The sequence below is a fragment of the Sinohyriopsis cumingii genome, chromosome 8 (assembly GCF_028554795.1).
Source record: "Sinohyriopsis cumingii isolate HCF-2022 chromosome 8, ASM2855479v2, whole genome shotgun sequence".
Classification (NCBI taxonomy): domain Eukaryota; kingdom Metazoa; phylum Mollusca; class Bivalvia; order Unionida; family Unionidae; genus Sinohyriopsis; species Sinohyriopsis cumingii.
In genome coordinates this window covers 69,072,556-69,096,756 of record NC_142968.1, presented here as the reverse complement: position 1 = coordinate 69,096,756, position 24,201 = coordinate 69,072,556, and the positions used below count along the sequence as shown (strand labels likewise).

The 24,201-nt window shown below is 37.9% G+C and overlaps 1 long non-coding RNA gene across 2 annotated transcripts; it reads left to right on the top strand.

Annotated features, from left to right (window-relative positions):
- The first annotated feature begins 1,920 nt into the window (after positions 1-1,920).
- LOC149793766 (uncharacterized) lies at positions 1,921-23,889 on the top strand. Of its 2 annotated transcripts, XR_016422586.1 has the most exons (5): positions 1,921-2,384; positions 2,892-3,013; positions 13,735-13,849; positions 23,220-23,326; positions 23,779-23,889. It is a non-coding gene; the product is annotated as an uncharacterized LOC149793766 (long non-coding RNA). The 2 variants fall into 2 exon arrangements; XR_016422585.1 differs by lacking the exon at positions 1,921-2,384 and having other exon boundaries at positions 2,391-3,013.
- The last annotated feature ends 312 nt before the right edge of the window (positions 23,890-24,201 follow it).

Sequence of the window (24,201 nt, the reverse complement as noted above, 5' to 3'; positions counted from 1 at the left end):
AGTGCATAGGCCCATCATGAGTCTTTGAAAACATCCAATGTAGAACATAAACAGACAAAATAAAGACACAAATACATACTGTATAACACTTAGTTTAAAACCCTACTAACTTCTCCCGCACTGCATGGTTGACCACTATAGAATAATGTGGTCTCATAAATACGTTTGGATCTTTCAATAAAGCATAATCAGATAAACTAAATAAAGGAGGCCTAACGCGACCCAGGAAAAACACATAGAGAATAAAGAAGCGTGAACCTTGGATCGAGCGTAACCTACCTATCAACATCTTTAAAGACTATTATGAGGAACGACACATATTATCACTCGAATAATAAAATAGGAAATTATTTTTTTTAAACAAAGTCTAAATAGTACACCATTCCATCGTCAAAATTAGAAAACCATAAAACAAATTAAAAGATACAATATAACATCATAAAGGAAGAAATACAACTGGGAAAGATATTTGATCTATACTTGCTGTCTCAAACATAAAGAAAATATAGCATACACACAATATAACACCATTACATATAGCAAACACTGAGACCTAGGCGACATATAGCAAAGGTTACAAAACATTTCAAGGGAATGAACTTCGAGCAAGGTGAGGGAAACCAGACTCGGACGAACAACCCTTTAGATAACACTATGGAAACATAAATACCCCATCAAAAATTCTAAAAACTAAATTTTTTATATAAAATTTTGTTTTAATAAAACGTAGAACACATCTGAGGGGGAAATACACAAATATAAAATACTTTTTATTTTTTTTTGGAAATGGGGGCATCTGTTCGTTGCCCCCCCCCCCCACTCCCAAAAAGTGTGTGTGTGTGTGTGTGTGTGTGTGTGTTATTATACCCATTACATTACTTGCAAAATATATATGGTGCTGACATTTTCGGCAAGAGGGAGACCTACCGATATTCTGCATATAATTATTTTAATGTTTTTCAGAGCGAGAGTATTGGGGCCTGATCTGTTCAATATATTTCTCAACTGATACAGCAGGTATAATCAGAGGCGTAGCGGGGGGGGGGGGGGAAGGGGAGTACATATGTCCCCGGGCGCCAAGGTACAGGGGCGCCAAAATGAGGCTTACAACGTTACATTATAATAAGTAAACAAGGGTAATATTCAAAAATGTGATTAAACGGGGAGGGGGCTGGGGCGCCAATTTTATAGTTCGTCCCCGGGCGCAAAATATCATAGCTACGCCTCTGGGTATAATAGAGACCCCCCCCCCCCCCCCGAGTTTGCCACAGAGCGCTCGTGTAATATACGGTTTAATACAAAATACATGATTGTGGGCAGGAATATACAAAATTTGGTCGATATACATGATCGTTGGTATCTATTCAAACGAGGGCCATGAAATACATTAGCAAATTCCTACAGTATTTTAAGGCAGGCGATTACGAATTATTTAAACCACGTTTTTCATCTGTCACAGATTTTATAATCATTTTGAAGTGGCTGCTTTATCTCGAGGAAAACGAGCGGTAAGTGTTATACAAAACAAAATCTTAATAGCAATTTGATCACTTTTGCGTCATTTGACAGTAAGAATAGTAATAAATAGAGGATAATTTCTTTTCCTACGTTAGGCCTAATACCTGGTATGTTTTTTAGTGTGGTACACACACAAAAAACAACCCCAAAACAACACTAACAACATTTTAAAAAACCCACAAAAACGAGTGCCGTGCCGAAGCCACGGGCTAAAATGCTTTATTATCATTTTTTTTTATTTATAGCATCAATCACAAATTGAAATATATACAGTATTAGCGTTGGAAAAGAAAGTTTTCTTTTTGTTATATTTTTTTTTCTCACCCTAGCGAAACACTTTCTGCAAATGACCTTAATAAAGAAAAATAATAAATTAACCTAAACCACTTTGAATGTCGACCGTATCTTTTATTTACACGGCATCATGCGCGGAAGAAAATACCAACTGAACCGGGATTTCAGACAGCAGATGAATTGAAGTTGATTCATTGAACATCATTAGCAATTGTACAATCAAACAGATGCAACAATGAAAAGTGGAACTATGAAAAATCGAGAATGTTAGATTTGCGAAGGATTTATTCCGAATCATTGTCTGCTAATAGAGAATTCATGTCAGTTGCTGTGTCGGCGATGCCCACACAGCGCGCCGTCCAAATGTGAAGTTGCGTTTTGCTGACAGACATAACACTGTGCCATAATTTATCTGATGGCATGTAAAGAAGCTGCTTAAATTATAGTATTTAAAAGTTTCTTCATTTTGTAAGAGCTCAAGAAATTAATTCTGGTTTGAAAGACAAGATGACGGTAAAACTCAGAAGACGTAGCTGTACAGTACCGTTGGTGTTGGAGACGTCATAATAAAGGTAACTGCGTTAACTTCGCTTTTTGTTTGGTAATTTGTTGGATATTATCTTTTGCTGATCTTCTTTGAGCTTGGAGTAAATTTTACATTCTGAACATTTTTATTTGCACTTATCTGCTTAATATGTATTGCTGGGATATCATATAGAATATGAAGTCAGTATAATGGTACTATATTACATATTTGAATGATAAAAGACTGGTAAATGATATAATGATAAACTACAAAATAAATAATTTGCCCAATATCCCAAATATGTTAATTAAAACAAACATTGAATGTAAATTCAGATATAATGAGCAGTTGTAAGAAGTAAGAAATAACATTTTATCCATTGAACCTGTTATGTGTTATCATCATCAGTTTTAAAATAAACACATGGAGACAAGTTTGCTTAAATTCTAAAATTAACACACACACACACACACACACACACATATGGTATTTTAATCTAATACAGAAATGGTGACATTGATATATGCAGACCAATAGTTTTTTTCTTCTACAGATATAAATTAAAAAGCCTAATTCTGAGAGTTTCACCTACAACATTCATGATGGGAAAGGGCCACTAATTAAGAGCTGACATATGTGGAAGAAAAATACCATCCATGTTGAAAAGGGCTAGAGGTAATGTGAGAAAACATAATTTATCAATCTTATTTAACATTATTGTTGATATTTTATCTCAACTGGTCAAAAGGCTAAGTGGGTTTATGTAATGGTCCAGAGTGTGTTATTTATTTCACATCCCCTTCTGTCTTTCAACAGTAAGAAATTAGCTACTTTGGAGTCCATAGTTCTGATCAATTTGTTTATATAAAACTTGGTTTTGGGCTTAAATCAACATCTTGGATAAATCTAATAATGAGCAAAATCCAAGTATATACATGTGATCATGTATAAGATTAGTTGAGTTTTTTAACCAGCCTAAAAGCCATACTTCCACAATATAGGCTAAAATCATTAAGTTGTCCTTGAAGTTTGATGAGTGTTAACCATTAATAATAATAAGGTGATCTTTCATCTGAGTATGTTACCACCGCATGCAATATTTATACATGTAGTGCAGTTTTTACTAAACGTAGAATACATGCTTATATAAATGAGATCTAGATTGAAGAAGTGAAGATGCATACAAATACATGAGGTTATAACCACTACTGCTGATTCAAGTTTGATCATGCTTGGCCATTGGGCTTATAGAGTCAAGTTTCACAATGATGCTTATTATGAGTGTGATAAAGGTATGGTAGTGAAGTGACCTTGCATCTGATTGGCAGAGTTTCTTATGATTTGCACAACAGTGTTTATGATCCAATTTAGATCTGACTTGTTTAATTATTTGCTTGCATGTCTGAGGCTATAAGCAAAATCTATGCATATAATGTGGTGGTTCTACATCTCACTAGCCATTCTTGCTACTGCTCTTAAAACTATTTCTCATTAATTTCATCAGACTTGGTGAATAGATTTATCTCATCAAGATATAGCAAAAGAGCAATTTTGTAAAAAAAATATTCATTCATATTAAACTCAAATTCTGCATCTGATTGGTTGACCTTGCAAATACTATAAGGGCTCTATTTCTGACAAAAAGATTATTTTGATCTAATGTAGCAGAAATGCTTATATGATCAAAACATTGAACATATTTGATGACAAATAAGAAATAGTTTTTCATGCAAATTTGATAAACATTGATAAATCGGTTCATATCATTAAAAGCTTGGAAGAGTTTGATTACATGTGAGACCATCACATATTAATCATTCTTTATTTAGAGAATTATTTTTGTCAGGATTTAGTAAAATATGTAAAATCAGTATGGACTGGTTTTGTTATGTACAGCAACACTAGTTGTTTACTGAGTACTGAGGGAATTGGAGTAAGGCAAGGGTACATTGCAGTAGGTAACCTGGTTGACTTGATAACAGGATTTTAACACAAACATTTTTATCAGGAGTCTAGCATACTAACCATTGATTCACTGCAGATCCTGCCCCCATTAGTTACCTTTTAATACATAAAGCATTTGGGTTTTTTATGTCACAAATCCCATAGGGATTAAAATTAACATCATAGGTCTCACTGGATAGTTTCGTATTTTGACATCCCTCTAATTTTTAAGGTAGAAGGCATGAACCTAATTATCACAAGCCTAGCATTTATAAATTTACACATAAGCTAAATCTATAATGTGGTTCAGATTTACTTTGAGTTAGGCATGGAAATAGGTTGGCTTGTTGGTGACTGCCTGTCACAGTTAGATGAGCACTGGAGATCATATGCGTAACTTAGTCTGCAAATGAGCTGCCGACTTTTATTTGTGTCTGCTACAGAGGTAAATATAAAAAAATCTTGATGGTAGAGGGGTGATGAAAAGTATGCTAATTTGTTATAGTACTAGTGAACTTTATTTATGCATAAGGCACATACTGATTCTTTTAGTTGCCTTGTCACAGAAAAATATTGAAAATAGCTATTTCTAGTAAAAAATGAATGTAAAATGTACCTGCATCCTTTGACCCTACCAGAACCAAACTAAAAGCTCAAATTTGTGCAGCTGCTTTTGCTCATCACAAACATAATTGGGAGTATAACTGCTAACCCTACCCTCTAGCACACATTTCATTCATTCATTGGATTAAAGTCACGTGCACCTTTCGGTATGTGCGACTGTTTAGTTTGTACACGTTTGTGTACTTTTTGAATTTAGCGATTAACTTATACAATGCCCCCAAGCAAGCAAGCCGAAGCCCAGGTGCCCCAAAAGGTCCCGCCCAGGCTCTCATCGCTGCAACCTTCTCCATCGTTGTACTCCGTTGGTGGTCTGTTTCTGCATCCTGCATCTCCTTCCTCTCTCATTTCAGGCAGTAACCGAAGCACACCAGCAGCAGTATTATGAAATTTTCGTTGCAATCAATGCCCAGTTCCCTATATTTATTGGGCTATTCCTGTACTATCTTGCCAAACATGTGATTGTCACATACGCTTCAGATATTCCTGAGTTGTGAATTTTCCTATCTTTTGTAAGGTCTATTAAATTTTGTGTACTTTGCGTACTTGAATTTTCCGAAAGCTTTTTCACATCTAGTAGGCTTTTAGTAGCCCTTTATTTTGTTTTGGAGATCTCAATTTGGTTAAGTATTTCGTACGTGTGGCTTTAAACCAATCAGTGTGTTTCAGGGCCAGTAAGTTGTTGGTCAAAAGAGGGCTTTCGTGGGTCAGAATGAAAGCCCTATGTGGTAAAATTTGTTTGTAAAAAAGAAAAAAAAAAAGAAAAGAAAAGAAAAAAAAGGTGGGTAGGGAGTGTGTATGCTATATTTGTGTGATGGCTATAGACATTTTTGTTCGTTTTTCTGCTTTTCCCACATATCCCGACAACACACATTCACGCTCACTTTCTCATTCACACTTATAAGTAGATGTGGGGGGGGGTGGCCTTATTTCTTTTGTTTGATTTCGGGAAGGCAATTCTTTTCATACTGGGGGGTGGGGGTGGTTTGATTATTTGAGGCATACTCTTTTCATTGTTTCTGCCTTCATTCCCCAAGGTCTGCAAGTGTCCTGTTCTTTCTTCTTTTACTGCCTTAGGACGTTTAACTTCATCCTGTGCCTTTTCCTGCTCTTCTTTATTTCAGCTCTTTCTGCCTTATCCCGTGTCCGTTTCTATTTTGGTCTTCTCGTCCTTTTGATACTGCCATGTTCGCCGTGAGATGTTTTCTTCGAGGGAGGTGGTTTGATTGCCTTTGTTTCCCTTCGCTTTGACCACTTGGCTATTTACCTGTTATTTTTGTTTAGCTTAGCTATTTGTGATTTATTTTAATGTATATTTTTTTTATTTTTATTTTTTTATATTTTTTTAATTTTTTTTTGATCCTACAGGACCTAGCATGCCGTTATAATTCCGAAACAGTGATTTTGTAATATTTTGTCCTTATCTGGTTTTTATTGTTCGGGTTATGATCGGCTGTGCCAGTCTGTGAACCCACGATACCGAGCCGGCCGTCACAATTCCCAAACAGTGATTTGTAATATTTTGACTGGCCTTTGATTTACTTTTTAATATTTTTTTTTTTGCTTTTTGTTTTTTTTTTTTTTTTTCCTTTTTTTTTTTTTTTTTTTTTTTGAACCTATGGGGCCTAGCATGCCATTATAATTCCAAAACAGTGATTTTGTAATATTCGTCCTTATCTGGTTTTTATTGTTCGGGTTATGAGCGGCGGTGTCAGTCTGTGAACCCACTAGCCCGAGCCGGCCGTCACAATTCCCAAACAGTGATTTGTAATATTTTGATTGGTTTTTTTCTTTTTTGGTTCGATCTTTTAGGTTTATTGGTTTTAATTTCTTTACATGGTCTCTCTTTATACCCAACCCTTCATTCGGTTTAGATTTGTCCCCTTTTGCCTATTTTGTTAATGAATGTCATGATGTTATTATAGGTCATTCCTATGTTATTGTTTTTTGCCACAAGTAACTCCGGGTATGTCCACCGTTCTCCTATTTGTTCCTGTTGAGATTTTAGTTCGGCCCTTTCCTGGTTGTATTTGGGGCATATATTTATTAAGTGTGCGATTGTTTCTGGAGTTGGGCAGTAGGGGCAGTTTTCGGTTGGTCCCCTTTTTATGTGTTTCCCTGCGCATCCTGCCAATAGTGTTTTACCTGTTCTTATTCTATTTATTATTGTTATATCGTATGGATTTTTGAAGGTCGGACTTTCGACTTTTCTACTTACTTTTTTCATCATCGTGTGTATTAGACTGTTTGCATCCGATTTTTCCCATAGCTCTTGCCACATGTCATTGATCTTGTCCCATGTTATTGATTTCAGTGACGCTGTATGCTATATTTTGGGCTTTTGGTTCGTTTGTGGCGTTTTTTGCTTCTGCATCTGCTTTGTCATTGCCTGGGATTATGGATGTGAGAGGGTATCCATACGAATTCAACGTGTTTGTTGTTTTTTTCAATCTCTTTAAGTAGCGATCTTGCATGATTAATCATATTAGGTCTGCTCTTGGATTGGTCTGTTGCTAATGATTGTAGTACACTGTAAGAGTCGCTTAGAATGACTGCCTTAGTTGTGGGGTATGTTTTGACGTATGTTAATGCCATTAGTATTGCCATGAATTCTACCGTGTATATAGCGCATTGGTCTGGGAGTCTTTTTCCAACGGCGACATCTAATTTTGGGATCACTATCCCTGCTGCAGTTTTATTTGGATTTTTGGTTTTTGATCCATCTGCGAAGATTTGCGTGTATGTCTCGTATTTGTTGTCAATGTACGTTAGTATTGATGCTCTTAGTCCTATCGGGTCATTTTGTTTTTGTCCTAGTTTACGTAAGCTAAGATCTATTTGTGGTGTGGGACAGGTCCACGGGGGGTCTGGGTAGTACCTTATTTTTTCTGGGTTGATATTTGCGATTTGAAATTTCCTTTTTAATTCTATAATTATTTTCCCACTAGGTATTTTTTTATTTTTTCCTTTTGTATCGAATGGTTTGTCGCATGCTAAGAGGGCTTGTAGCGTGAGGTGGTTGGGTTGGTGTATTGATATTCGAGTCGAGTATCGCAGCATCAATTCCTTCCGCCTTAGGTCTAGCGGGGGTTCTCCTACTATTATTAAGATATCTTGTGTGGGGGTACCATTTAGGACGCCGGTGCATACCCTTAGCGCTTTTGATTGGACTGTGTCTAGTTTCTTTAGTAACGTGGCGTTCGCCGCTCCATATACCTGGCAACCGTAGTCCAATTTTGCTCTTATAAGTGCTCTATATAGGGTAACGAGTGTTTTTTGATCAACCCCCCAATTCACCCCTCTGAGGTTTCTGTGGAGGTTGATGTCTCGTTTGCACTTCGTTACGAGTTCTTGGATATGAGCTGCCCACGTGAGTTCGTGGTCGAATACCATACCTAGGAGTGTCGCTTGTTTTTCGAATTTGATGGGTACCCCCTTTAGGGTTAAGTTTGGAGTGGGTGGGGGGTGGCCACCTCCCGGATTGAAAACTATGCCTACTGTTTTTAGAGGTGACAATTTAAATCCCCATTTATCTGTCCAATTTCCTATATCGTTTAGTCCTTTTTGTAAGTGCTTGGTCGTTTCTCTGCTGGCTGGGTTGCCAGTTTTCCATACGGCGCTGTCATCGGCGAATTGGGATAAGTCAAGGTGGTTGGGTTTTACCGCTGTTTCCAGGTCGTTTATCATTATATTAAATAAAGTTGGGCTGATTACGCTTCATTGTGGCGTGCCATTTTCCAGTTTGTATCGTTCGGAGTAGTCTTGTCCTAGTCTGACTTGTATCTTTCTATCGGTTAGGAAGTTAGCAATAAATTTGTATATATTGCCAGTTATTCCGTATGGTTTAAGTTTACTTATCAGTCCCTTAGTCCACATTAGATCATATGCTTTTTCCATGTCTAAGAAGATGGCTGTAACATATCTGGATTTTTAAAATTTTTCTCTAGATGCTAATTTGACAGCGGTTTCTAGTCTCATGAGTTGGTCTATTGTGCTTCGGTAGTTGCGAAACCCGCTCTGTGTATTAGCTAGTAGTCCTTTGCTTTCTAAATGGTATTTCAGCCTGTTGTTTACCATAGTTTCCATTATTTTACATATATTGTCTGTTAGTGATATGGGCCTGTATGATTTTATATCGCTTGAGGGTTTTCCAGGCTTAAGAATCGGGACCACTACTGCCTTTTTCCATCTTATAGGTATGGTACCGGTTTCCCATATTTTATTAATGAGGTTAAGTGCAATTGTGACAAGTTTTTTGGGTAGGTTCTTGTACATTTCATACCCCAAAGTATCCTCCCCGGGGGATGTGGTCTTTTTGCTGGCGAGGGCCTTTCTCCATTCGGCTTCTGTAAACAGAAGGTTTAGTGGGCCGTCATTATTTCCTGCTTCCTTTATGTTGTCAGAGTTGCTTTCCTCAAATTGCCTTTTATGATTTTTAAACTTATCCTCTAAGTTGGTATTGCTACACATGTTGGCGAAATAGTTTGCGAATAATTCTGCCTTATGTTTGTTGTTTTGTCCAGGTATGTTGGGGGTTATTGATTTAGTTTTGCCTCTCATTTTTTTAATTCTTTGCCACACCTCCTTCGATTTTGTGTTAATATCTAGTTTTGAGCAGAATTCTCTCCATGAGTTTTGTTTAGCTATCATAATAGTTTGTTTGGCAGTTTTTTCCTTTTCCTTGTAGTAGTTAAAGTCCCTATTATTTTTAGTTCTTTTGAATTTGTTTAGAGCTCTTTTTTTCTCTTTAATTGCTATTTTACATTCATTATTCCACCAGGGCACCGTGGGTTTGGGTGCTACTCCTTTAGTTTTAGGAATTGTTTCTTGGGCCATTGTGTTAATGGTTTCTATTAATTTGTCATTAAAGGTGTCAATGTCCCGGTGATATATGGTTTCTGGGTCGATTGAGTCACCTATCTGTTTGAACCTAATCCAGTTGGCCTGTTCGTATTTCCATCTTGGTGTGAAGGACGCTTTATTTTGAGGTATTCTAATTTGTATTTCTATATTTATAAGGTAATGGTCACTTCCCATAGGGTCGCTTTCATCAACTTGCCAATCAGAAATGCCTGTTAATCTTGGTGTGCATAGAGATAGGTCTATTGCTGATGTGTGGCCTGTTCTGTCATCTATCCGGGTGTGCATTCCGTTGTTTAGAAAAACTAAGTTGCATTTTTGTGCCCATTTTTCTACAATTTTTCCTTTAATGTCCGTCTTTTGACTCCCCCATAGTTCATTGTGCGCATTGAAGTCCCCGCATATTACCACCCATTCTCCACAGTCTTTAATCATTTTGATTGTTTCGTCTGTACTTAAATTGCGCTGCTCATTTGTTTCATAGAGGTTAACGATTAGTACCTGCTTAGTTTGAGCGGTTATTTTGACTATCTGTATTTCGAAGTCATTGGGCGGTCTACTATCTGTTAATTTATGCATTTCTGATGTAATTCCATCTCTAACAAAGGTTGCTAACCCCCCTCCTCTTGCTGTGGGGGATCGATGCTTTAGGTATTTGGTGTTGTAGCCTATGATGTTTGGGATACGTGAGGTAACATTTAGGTGGGTTTCCTGTATGCATATAACATCTGGTTTTCTTTCCTGTTCAAGTATTTTGTTATTTAGTTGGTCAGCGTGGGCCCTAAGGCCGCGTGCATTCCATTGCCATATTTTGATTTCTGCTCTGGAATCCATCTCTAGTGCAAAAAGTCTTAATAGTTTGTTTAATTTACTGTTGTTTTCGTTTTATGCGTGTTTCCTACCAGTGAGGGTGCTACCTATTTATTTTGTTTTTGGTATCCTGATTTTTGTTTTGGCCTGCTTATAGTTTACCCCATGGGAGATCATATATTCGACTATTAGGGCTTCTGTAAGAGCCCTGGGGCATTCTGCGTGGTTTGGTTTGTGGTTACCACTACAGTTAGCGCAGTGCTGATTGGTGGCGCTACATGTTTTCGGGTCTGGGTGGTGAAGACCACATTGATTGCACCGGAATAGGTTTCCGCAACTCTTAGAGTAATGCCCCCAATTTTTGCAGTTGCCACAGAACCGTGGTTTGTTTTTGAAAGCAAAAATTTTTTTAGCCTCGAGTTTTTCGGCTATTTTGATAGTTTCTGGGGTGGCGCCCTTAAAAAAGAGTACCACTGCAGTGCTATCCTTTCCCCTTCTTGTTTTTAGGCGGATTGCTTTCTCTACTTCCTGTCCTTTACTCCTTATGTAGTCTACTATTTCATTGGTTTTATTTTGAGTTGATACGTATATGACTCCTTTGTTGTGTGTTTTTGGGGGGTTTGGGTCTATGTGTTGTTTTGTTCTGTTGTGTCTAGTGACCTGAACATTTATTTGGTCTATTCTTTCAATTTCCATATATTTAGCAATCTGTTGTTCAGTGGTGCATTTGATTATCAGCAAGTCGTCTCTAGTGCTTTTAAGCGTGAATTCTCCTTGGTGATGTTTGTTCAATTGCCATGCTATGGTTTTAAAGGCTAACTTCGTTATTTTGGAATTTACTCCCTTGACGAAGAGAGTCAGTTCAGCGGGGTGTTTCTTGTTTTGGATATTTTGCAGACTGGTCTTTTTTCCCCTGGTGTTTGTCTCTTTAGCTGACTTTGTTTCGTTGTCCATAACCGGCTTGCTGGGTCTTGTATTCTGACAGTTAGTGTGTTCCTTATTCTTTCTAACTGGTATTTGGGATTTGGTTTTCCTATTATTCTTACCTTTTGTTGAGTCGTGTGTGACTGCTTTATTTGTGGTAGGGTGAGGGCGTTCTGTTTCATCTAGTAGGTTCTCAGTTTGAGTCCCCTGGCTGCTAGTGTTTTTAACCAGCGTGGTCTGGGTTGTTTTTGTGCTTGTTGAGTATTGTTCCTCAGTTTGGGTACTCATGTCGGATGTAGTTTTGCGGTTACTCGGTAGATTGTCCACATTCTCGTTTACGCTTGGTGACAGGTAGAGTCTACTCATCGAGTCAGTTGGGGTCGAGTTGAAAATTGGCGTTAAGAACTGTATCTGTCGTTTTTCTCTTAGGGGGGATGAGACTGCTTCGGAGTAAGTTTGCCTTAGTTTATCTGCCTTTAGGTTGACCAGGCAGCTGAGATAACTATTTGATGATGTGACATTAATTTTGTTGTTATCCATCTTGAGTTTCTTTATTTGATGTAAGGTATATATGACGGGATATTTCTTTAGTTTTAATCCTGGGTTTGTTTTGATTTCTTGCAATTTATTTGAGTTTAATTCTAGCTTAAAGCTATCTGTCTTAACTATACTTTATTCTACTTAGTACTATGAAAAAGCAACAGCTGTAAGGGGATATGCAAATAGCTTTTATTCTGATTTGTGTAATTAATTATTATATTACTATTATCCAATTTAAACTTATTGAAAATTATTTTCTAGCCAAATGGTCAAAGTAAAAGGTTTTACTTACCCCGATCCAATTTTCTTTTTAAGATCTTTAGAGTTTTTAAATACAGCCTTCTAATTATACAAGTTTCATTACATTGGTCAATAATTAGTCACATGTGATGACACTTGTAACTAATCAAACCACAGCAACTGAGAGCAGACTAAGCACTGATATTTATATGGTACAGTGGCAATATACAGTCTGTCTGCCGCAACACATGAAACAAACTGGACAAATCTGAAAGCCTTGAATTTGACTTTATTTATCTGTATGGTAGAACAGAACCTGAGTTGAAAAGCTTTTAAAGAAAGACCTTGATATCAAACCTAATAATAACTGCAGGAGTTATATTATGGATAATTAACCATTCTCTCAGTTTCAAACTGGGCATTCCATCCCATGGGGTTCTAAATGTAAACCAAGTGTAACTGATATCCTAATGAACTGTAAAGACCATAGCAGCACAACAGCAGGGGACCAGGTATGTCCAGATCCAGAAATCACAGACCAGTTTCAAACTGATGATGAACCACATAAAAATTACACATCTGCTAGAACTTATGTTATGAAGATAACTTAAATTGCATTATTATTAATCCTCCTCCTCACATTCATCATAATTGAGATGCATCATATATGTTTTATTGTAAAATAGTTTATGCAACATAATTCAGTGAAGACCTTTGCTGCCAATTTACCAGTGAACCATTTGTTTCAATGAACATATTTTATGTTGTAACAAGGAGCATCATTTAAACATTATGATACACTTATCATACCTGTATATGAAATCTTAATACTAACACTTATACTTGCAATACTACTACTAATAAAAACACCTGCATTGATAATTTGATTATGTTCAATTGGACTTGTATCTAAATGATCACCAGCTGTATGAAAAGACATATTTTAATATATAGATATTGGATGGAATACTAGTTACCACAATTGAATAGTCATATGATAAATGATATATTATTTTAAACAATTTATATTTGCAGTGAAACATACTTTTACATTATTTTCACTTAAATTTCATTTATAGAGCAGTATACTCTGCATTCATTAAATTACTGAAATGGTTATAATACAACAACAAATACTGCAACTTCCAGAATCACAAAAATCAAAAGATATAAACAAAAACTTCCCTACATGTATCAACAGTTGTCACTTAATAGACAGAACTCTGAAGATTTAGAATAGGATGTTAACAAATTAGGTATTCAAGTTAAAAAGAAAAAAATACCAAGTAAGCTTACTACCAAAAAATCAAACAATAACAGTGAATTTTAGTACATTCCCAGGAAACAGAATATATGATTTTTCTTAACTTGATCTGATACATCTTAAATCTATAGAAAATGATTCATATTGTATGACTAAAATATTATGTAAACAAAAATTCCATCACTTTTTTCAGATGCAACATGCATACCCCAACCCATCCTTCTTGATCATAAAGTATACCAGCATTCCACTATAAGATGGGGAGCTGTAGTGGCTCAGTGGTTAGCTTTCTGGACCTGTGAAATAAGGTAGGTTCAAATTCTACCATCAGACCAACCTGGGTTAGCTACCATGGTGTGTCCTTGGGCAAGGCACTATACTTAAAGTGCCTTGGCACTAAATAACTTACTTGTGTTGGTTTACCATAAAAGGACAAACCAAACACAAAAAAACAACAACTTTAAAATATGAGTTTTGTCAATACTAAGTAATTGAAAATCATACTGAAGAAATGTTTTTGTTAATACAGATTAATGGATCTAAAAAATCTCTTTCTTCTGCAGGAGTTTAAAATGTTAAATTAAAAAGGTCATGGTACACATTGCTTTGTTCGTACACATCAGGCTCCGTAACCCATATCCAACTAAAAATTTTAGTAGAGTCTGAATAAAACATATTTTAATCTGGATGATAATATTCTTTCTCCATTCATATATTACACCACCAAGATTGATCCAAATAAGATTACATTTTACTATAACACTGAGGATGAGTATGCCTCTTAACAACTTACAAATGTGGAGAGAATGGAGTTAAACTGAACTTTGATTTCTTTTCAACCATAGCACAAGATGATCATTTATTATGAAAAAACCTGAATAAAGTTGGAGTTCATAACCATGACAGTCTTGATACAATATAAATTCAATATATTATTGTTGTCTTGAGGTATAGTTCTGTATATTACAATCTCACACAAGATCAGGGTATATTTTAGTACCATACAGTTAATTCGGGATTGTATTAATACCTATTCTGGTGAATGAACATTAAATAAGATTTACTATTTTGGAACCAGTTGCAATAAAGTTTACTAAACAAGAGAAAATATGACTTTACTATAATATCTAAAATGTAAAATCTGCAAACAGAATACTTGCTTGACTTTACACTTCAACTATATCATAATATTTATTTGAAATGAATTTATACAAATGGCATTAAATTGGGTTTCAGGCTGGTAATGACAATGGTAGTAGTGAATAGGGACGGTCTAGGGACTAGGGAACTTCCATGTTAAAAAGGGTATATCCACTCTGGGGACTATGTAATTTAACATGGGAGAAAAAAAAAAATATCCATTCTAGGGACAAGGGGAATTTAACATGGGAGAAAGAAAAAAAACTATTCACTCTAGGGACAAGGGAAATTGAACATGGGGAATAAATCGTGGGACTGTCTTGGGACTAGGGGAAATGGAACAGGGTCGGGACCCTATTTTAATAAGGTCCCGACCTGATGGGTCTATGAAAATGGAACAGGCGAAAATTGAAACAGGGAGGGGTCTCTATTTTTTTATTATTTTTTTAAACAAAAAAAATAAAAAAAGGGGTAGGCAATTGAAAGTCAAGATCTTTTTGAGAGATAGGAATGGCCCTGAAAAGGGCCTTTGGTTTTATGTTAATATACCCTTAACATAAAGGGCATCTGTGACATCTTCTTCTTGACCTTAGGCTGTGCCTGACTGCAGGACCATAGATTAAGACTCTTTTGAGGCATCCTTGATGCTCCACATAAGATTCTTCGCATCCACAGGCTGGTGTCTGTCCTGTGGATAACTGTCCAGTTGGATCGGACATACATTGATATGTCCGTCCGGAACATCATCGAAGACACAAGCGTTGAAGATTGTACATCGGTCCACATGTTGGGGTGCTGAGTAACAGGTGAAGGAATGCAGTGAACTGTACTTATTTATAGGGGGAGGAAGGATTGAAATGGATTGAGTTTGTTGACCAATCCAAACACGCGTTACAAAATTCAGTCAGCCCACGTCCAATCCGAAGAGAGCAGTCTGTGACGTCACATAGTCTATATAGATTCGCTAGCGCCTGTGCGTAGTCAATCTAAGCGACAGTTTTTCAACATGACGGAAACTCAGAAAACGATCAGTTTGGGTGCACTGATGGTGGAGACTACCCAAGGGAACCCAGACTTACTTTCAGAAGAGGTGAATTGGGATTTTGTGGATTTTTTTACCTTGCAAGAATTTGTTCCTGAACCTTCGTCACCTTCTCCTTCATTACCGCACATGGAAAATTTTAGACAGAGACAGAAAGAAGAATTGGAGAAATTTATACAACAGCAAAAGGAAGCGGAACAAGCTTTTCTCCTACAGCAACAGCAGCAAGAAGAAGAGGTAAGAAAAAAACAAGAAGAAGAAGACGCAGCAGCAAAGAAACAAGGGTGTCAAAATCAAACGGTCACGGTACTGTTAGACATTTTAGTTAAGAAGTCTGAAACAGATGTATCAGACTTCTTTATTACGGCCGAAGAGAATACGACCTTCCCAAGCTAAACACTCCAACCCTGTGACTACGCCTACTGCACCATCCTTAGTGATTTCAACGAAATCATCATCAACAGTACGCAGTCCAGAAGTAGGCCTTGGCCATGGCAAAGGCTTAAGACAGTTAAAGTTGATTGTTTAAACTCACCCCTTACACCAAAAAAGGCCCTTTTCAGGGCCATCCACGTCTCTCGAAAAGAGATAGGCTTTCAATTGCCAATAACTAAAAAAAAACATTTTACCCAATAGTACCTGTCTGTGTATGAGTGTGCGTGAGTGTAGGTTCTTATTTTAAAATCAAAACCCAAAGACACTTACCTTTTATAATTAATTTATTCTTTTATAAATATTTACAATTCACAATTCACAACAGAGCACTTTAAAAAGTTCATAGACTTATTCTGTCTCATTGTTCACTCTCTGTTTTTTTAATTTCTTCACCGTCATAGTCTTTTCCTCCTCTTCCTCCTCACTTTCTTCCCTTCTTTTCTTCTCCTGTTTCTTTTTCTTCACCTGTCTGTTTTCTTCCTCTTCTTCTTCCTCTTCCTCTGAAGAATCCCTCTCTTCTTCTGACTCCTCTTGTTTCTTTTTTGGGCAGTCTGGTGACCAATGTCCTTTTTCTTGACAATAATAACAGGTATCTTGACTTTTGTCTCTTCTAACCCCTTTTTTTTCTTTTTTGACGGTCTGGACACTCTGAAGACCAATGCCCTTTCTTCTGACAGATATAGCAAGTATCTTGACTTTTATCTTGAAAGGAAGGAGAGTAGTCCCTCGGCTGGTCTGAAGAGAATTTTCTAATGACCCCTCGCAAAGCTCTGATGAAACGTTCAATCTTGGTAGTCTCTTCCATTGTTGTGCTCAGTTTGAGAGTGAAATGAATAGTGAAAGGACAAGACATACCCTTTATATACGCTGGTCTGCTATGACTATAAATTAATCCATGGTGTTTAAACTTTAGTCATTTGACTTTTTGCTATCGAGATGAAATGATCCAATTCATTTGAGAAGAAAGAAGAAGAAAGTAAGAGGCAGAAACGTGATCTATCGCCTCGTACTAGGGCTGAAGTCTTGGCACAAATTCATGCTAGTGATTTTGAAGAGGACATGAGTGAACCAGAATCCAAACCCTCTAAACAAAGTTTACCACCCTTAGTCAACCCTGAAAAGTACTATGACATTCGAGAGACGGAAAAGCGTCCCTCTAGAAAATTTAGAACTACGGCTTACAAATACACAGTGAAGTTTAAAGATTTCAAGTCTGAAGTACTGTTAGAGAAAGCAAAAGGGTTCATCACCGACATGTGGGATTCTTTGCTCACCACACTCAAGCGACAATGTCAACCCAAAGAAGATGATCGCTTGAGACTTTCCATACAACATGACGGCTTGAAATCCCCTGTTTGGATCGAGTTTAGCAGCCCTGCAGAATTGACCACTTCCAAAGTCATGGACAAGATTCAACACATGCAACAATCTAATGACCAGTTTGACATCACTGATGGAAAAGCCACACTGGACATGACCCACGTCTCTCCTCCTCAAGGGACCGGACAATGCAGAAAGACCTTATTGGTCAACAACCTTCGCATTACCAAAACAAGTCTTGTCCAAATTAACAATTTTCAAGACCACATGTGTTTAGCCCGAGCCATCGTGATGGGATGAACCTATGCCGACAAGAACGACACGGTAGAATGGAAAAGAGCCTGGGAGAACATTCGAAAATCGAACCGAGCCAAACAACGAAATGAAGCAGAACTTCTGTTACAACAAGCATGCCTGTCCAAAGACACATCCTGTGGCATTCCTGAGATGCAAAAATTGCAAGATGCCCTAGCTCCACGATACACCTTGAAAGTGCACCCTCAAGAAGTGCGCGGGTCTCTGTTGTTTCGAGGGAAAGACTTTAAGGATGGAAAATACATTCACCTCTATCATCACGATGACCATTTTGATACCATTACCACTATCACTGGATTCCTGGGATACAAATATTACTGTGAGAAATGTGACTTATGATGGTTATAATAATCGAGAGCAACACAAACATTGTGGATCGAAATGCTCAGGATGTTTGGCCTCTCAACCCTGTCTGAGCGAAGGGCAAGAACCAGTGCATTGTCCTGCTTGTCTGCGCACATTTGTCAGTCCTGCCTGTTACCAACAACATCTGAAGATGCAAGGTTCACAGAAGAAATGTGCTTGTCAACTCCTGAGATTGTGCCCAATGTGTGGACAAGGTCTATGTATCAACAGTACCAAGGCACACGTATGTTCAGGAAAGAAAAAATGTCACATTTGTCACTGCATTGTGGACTTGGAACACCAATGCTACATACAAAAATACCAATCCCAACCAGAGAAAGAGGATGGTCACAAGAAGAAGAAAGGCAATTTCATCTTTTTCGATTTCGAATGCATGCAAGAGATCAGTATTCACATTCCTAATTTCTGCGTGGCTCATCGAGCGTGCGAGAAGTGATTCAAGAACCTATCTTGAGTTATTGCCCTCACTGCAGTAAGATTCCTGGAGGGCGTGAAAAAATCTTTCAAGGACCGAACACACTAGCCGATTTCACACAATGGGTCTTAGACCCCATCGACAAGACGTGGAGCCAAGAGGACATCGAACATTATTATGGAGATTGTCATTGTCATGCCACGGTGATGGCTCACAATTTCTCCGGATATGATGGACAGTTTCTTTTGAGATGTTATACGGAACGTGGCATCGAGCGTCCTAAAATCACTTTGAATGGAGCCAAAATCATTTTCATGCAAGTGGGACAAGTGCAGTTTAAAGATTCGATGAGCTACTTAGCCATGCCTTTGAGTCGAATGCCTAAAATGTTTGGAATGACAGAAATGGCTAAAGGGTACTTTCCACACTTTTTCAATACAGAAGCCAATCAACACGCCGTTCTACCCCATTTGCCTCAGGCTCACTATTACGACCCTGACAACATGCGTACCGAACGAGAAACTTTCTATGCTTGGTACCAGGCTCACGCCTCCGACCCTTTCGACTTTCAGGAAGAAATGCTAAAGTATCGTCGTTCCGACATGGACATTTTACGGCGATGCTGTGGAAAATTTCGAGAACTGTTCATGGAACACGGAGGGGTTGATCATTTAAAAGAGGCTTGCACCATTGCCAAAGCGTGTTCCTTAGTCTACCGACAACGATTCATGCTTGAAAACACTGTGGCTGTCATCAGTCCTCAAACGACCAACTATGTCAAACGTCAATAGTCGGTCAAAGCCCCATGCTGGTTGCATTACTTGTGCGACAAGGAAGACAAATGGATTCAGCATGCCCGCAACGGACAGGGCGAAAGATCATCGGAATGCATTCGGTCAATGGCTGAGACTTAGAAAACCCCAAGATCATGTACGAGTTTAACGGTTGCTTATTTCACGGATGTCCCGTCTGTTACCCTGACCGCAGCACTAAAAATCAGTTCTTACAACGAACCATGGAAGACTTGTACCAGGCCATTTGTCAGCCACGCCTAAATTTAGAACAGGAAGGATACCAAGTGGTGGAAATGTGGGAACACAAATACAATCACCGTTTGAACACCGATCCCGAGTTTAAACGCCTCATGGAAAGTTACCAGTTCATGGACCCCCTGAACCCAAGTAATAGTTTGTACGGAGGAAGGACCAATGCCACCTGTTTGCTGTACCAAGCTGACGAAGAGAAAGGAGAAGAAATCATATACTTGGACGTGTGTTCACTGTATCCCTACGTGTGCAAATATTGTTGCTTTCCTGCAGGGCACCCACAATTGTTCACCGAACACATCGACCTAAAAAACATTCGACAATACGAAGGCTTGATCAAGTGCAAAGTTTTGCCTCCCACGAACCTATACCATCCCGTCTTACCTCGCCATTGCCAAAGCAAACTTATGTTTCCTTTGTGCCGTACTTGTGCTGAAACGTGCAACCAAGATCAACCTTGTCATCACACCCAGGAAGAACGGGCCTTGACGGGGACATGGGTCAGCGTAGAATTGTTCAAAGCTCTGAACATGGGATACCAACTGTTAGAAGTGTACGAAATTTGCCACTTTCCCAAGACACAATAATTCCACAAGGGTGACCCCACGCAGAAAGGCATTTTCGCAGACTACGTGGATGCCTTTTTGAAACTGAGCAAGAAGCCAGTGGCTATCTGTCCTGGTGTCACACTCCCGAAGACCAAAAGACATTCAGAGAGAAATTCTGGGCACAAGAAGGCATTACTTCAGATCACATTGAGAAAAACGAAGGCAGGCGATCGTTTGCCAAAGTGATGTTAAATTGCTTGTGGGGTAAAATGGCACAATGACTGTGTTTACCCAAGACGGAGTATTTGACCGAACCTTCCCGCTACTTTCAGATGATTCACGACAAAGCCAAATTCATGAAACACGTGGACGTCGTTCGTGAGGATTTGATCTTGGTGAATTACGAAGAAGATCTGAACTTTGTAGAAGATGACCCCTTTGGAAATGTCATCATTGCAGCTTACATGACAGCTCATGCTCGCTTAAAATTGTACGAAGCTTTAGAACTGTTAGGGGAACGTGTCTTGTACTTTGACATGGACAGTTGCATTTATATCGATCACCCGAGTCAACAGCACCCTGACATCGAAGGAGACCGTTTAGGAGCCTGGACAGACAAGCACCCCGATGACAAGATTCTAAGTTTCGTTAGTGGTGGTCCCAAAAATTACGGCTACGAATACTGGGCCAAACAAGGAGAAGTGCACACGAAGTGTAAAGTGAAAGGACTTACTCTGAATTATCATACCAGTCGAGTGGTCAACTTTGGCATATTGAAAGAAGCCTTGCAGTCTAGAGATAGTGACCACCTATCAACCCAACAAGATTGTACGTTTACCCACACACCACATCGTCAGTCGACCCTTGGAAAAAGTCTATCAAATCGTGTAGCAGAAGCGAGTGCGGCTTCCCACCCACTTTACTTTGCCGTATGGACATGTCGGTATAAAACATTGGTTGTAAGAAGATAGCCACCCACCAGAAGGATGACTTCGCCGCAGCAAGAATCGAGTGAGAAATCCAGTGAGAACTCCAAGTTCAAACCCTACCATTTTCCAGTCTTCTTACCTGACTATTGTGATTGTGCCCGTCGATTGGACATGTTTCAAAAATGGCCTACGGATAGGGAAGGATTACCTTCTTCGTATGTTTTAGCTAGAACAGGATTTGTCTACTTCGGACCCGAGTCAGGATTGGGATACGAAGTACAGTGTTTCGCTTGCGGACTGAAGTTACGAATGGATCTATGTATCTACAAAGATTCAGCTATTCTGGAACATACTCGATGGTCTCCGCACTGCCCTTACCTTTCAATGGCCTTTCCACCCATTAAACTACGGTACAATTATGACGGTACCTTAGAGACGGTACCTTCCAAAACTAGACGTAAACACATTGCATCCTATTTCATTGTTGTTTCTTTTCCACATAATAGCTTATTTTTTATAAAATGTTAAACTTTACTAATCTTTTTTCAAGATCACTTTAGTTTGCAAAAATACATCTTGTCATTTATTGGCATTCTACATTGAATTTTGTAAACTAGCTATAAACCTGACCTAATTACTCAACTTAACTGCTGACAGAAACAGTCTACAGTAAATGTATTTCATTTCTATAGCTCGATGGATAAACATTACATCTTTTAAAGCTGTGCACAGAATAGGCCGACATATCACGAGTCAGGAAAACATGGGGGTGGTATCCCCTGTGTCCAAAATTAATATCATTTTGAATAGAATATTCTAGTGACAATTGCCTCTTTTCAAATGGTAAGCATTGCTTTTTTTTATTTTCATCAATCTGTCAAATTCGGTATGCATTTTGCTTTAATATTTGAGATGGAAACCTTAGGTGCATAGAAATGTCAGACAGCATTGTACATCATGGATGGTGTCCAACATACTTTTATGATCATAAAACAAAATCCCATTTTTTAGTTATGGCCACTGATTTAAAAAATATTCATCCAAGCTAAATATAATAATAATAATAATGAGGACTTTGTATAGCGCCTAATCTTTAGAAGCTCTAAGCGCTTTGCAACATTAGACAACATAAAAACATACACAATGATATGATTACAAAAACAAACACCATGAAATTAGAAAACATAAAAAACATGCTGAGAATATTTAAGGTAGTTAACATTATTAAGTCATTAAGTTTGTTTTTGTAGTCAGAATAAGTAGTTTTGAGAGCACTCTTGAATGGGATCACTGCGTCTTTGTGTCTAAGTTCAGTGGGCAATTCATTCCATGTTGCTGGGCCCTGGTATGCAAAAGAATGCTGTCCATGTGACTTTGTTTTCATAGTGAGAATAATGAGTATATGATTGTCGGAAGAGGAGTGTAAGTATCTTGCTTGTGTGTACACATAGGTGAGGTCGGATAGGTATGTTGGACTAGAGTCTGTCAGTGAAACGTAGCACAGAGAACTAATGTTGTGTTTGATTCTGGATCGAATGGATAGCCAGTGTTGGGTACAGAGCAGCGGGGAGGTGTGCTCTGATTGTGGTACTCTAAGTATGATCCAAGCAGCTATGTTTTGAACTTTTTGAAGTCTCTGCAGTAGATATTAAGATGAACCAGACAGAATTGAGTTACCATAGTCCAGTCTTGAAAGCAGTAATGAACACACAAGTGTTTTAGTGGCATCAACTGAAAGATATCTGAGAATGGAGCTGATGCGTCTCAGCTCAAGATACGCAGCCTTGCATATGTTCATGACATGTTGGTGCAATGTGAGAGTACTGTCCAGAGTAACACCTAGGTTTTGTACTGATTGTGTGAATTTAATGTTGGTGTTGCTGATATTTATTGTGTGAGGTAAAGGATGTGAATGAGAAAGTCTTTGATAAGTATGGCTTGATTTAAATTGTGTTTTTCATGTGACTTGCCAGAGATTTTTAAATAAATTGATAAAGTAACTTGAGACACATTTCAAAGTACATGTTTTAAAAATATTCCATTGATTATTGCTGGCATTTAGAAAAATGCAATGCATCCTTTGTTGTGAAACTTATTTTAAAACATTGTATTACTCATGCAGAAGCCTGCTTGAAAACTAATGGCAAAGCAAAGGCAAATGGAATGGAAGAGACCATATCAGAGACCCTCAAATATGCACCCAACCAACGCAGAATGATAAAAAACAAGGTAATCCAAATGACTCTTATTTCATCAGTATTGGATTCAGTTTCGTCTTTTAAAGCATAGTATTTGCAAAGTGGATGCATTTCTAAACTGATAACAAAATCAGCTTATCCTATTGCCCAGGACTATCAGAGCTAGAGTCCAGCTAACTACAATATGCATATATCTTGTCTGATCGGACAAGTGCCTCCATTTGGAATTTTTATTCACATGAAATATTTGGATGAAATAAATTCATCTTTGTGCAAATTGATTGCACCATCCACTTGCCAGAAATGACAAGTAAGTGCAAAGTTATCTTGTATCATGGCTTAACGATAGTAAGGGAAGCACAAGTGCAGTGAAGAAAATTTCATACATTTTTATAATGCTGATTAACATGACTTCTGCATATGTAACTAGTGCTGAGATGATATGACTTTATTTAAGCATTACAATTTTGTTTTAATTTGCAGGTGCCTGAGCAGAAGAAGTAATAGATAAACTTTACAGTGGAGTTGGAGACTGATTCTGATTCATAATCTTAATTAAATCTAGAAAATAAACATTAAAGTCATATTAAAATATCTGTTGTATTGTTTCCTTCTTTCATTTTTCTCTTAAAAACAAATGTCTGAACCTTTAGTCTGTAAATTCAGTGGATTCCTTATCAGCCCATCTACTTTTACTTTACACCATGCTACTTTAAAAAAAAAAATGAATTATCCCCATTGGGGTAGGTCCCCCCAACCCCCCACCCTACTTTGTCAACTTACCTGCCACATTTAAATCTAATGGAAGGCCCTGCTGTAAAGCCTGTTAGTAAAACTACCCAACAAGAGGATTTCATACATTTGCAACTCCTAGATGGATGGTAATGTTTTCATTTTTGTAATGTA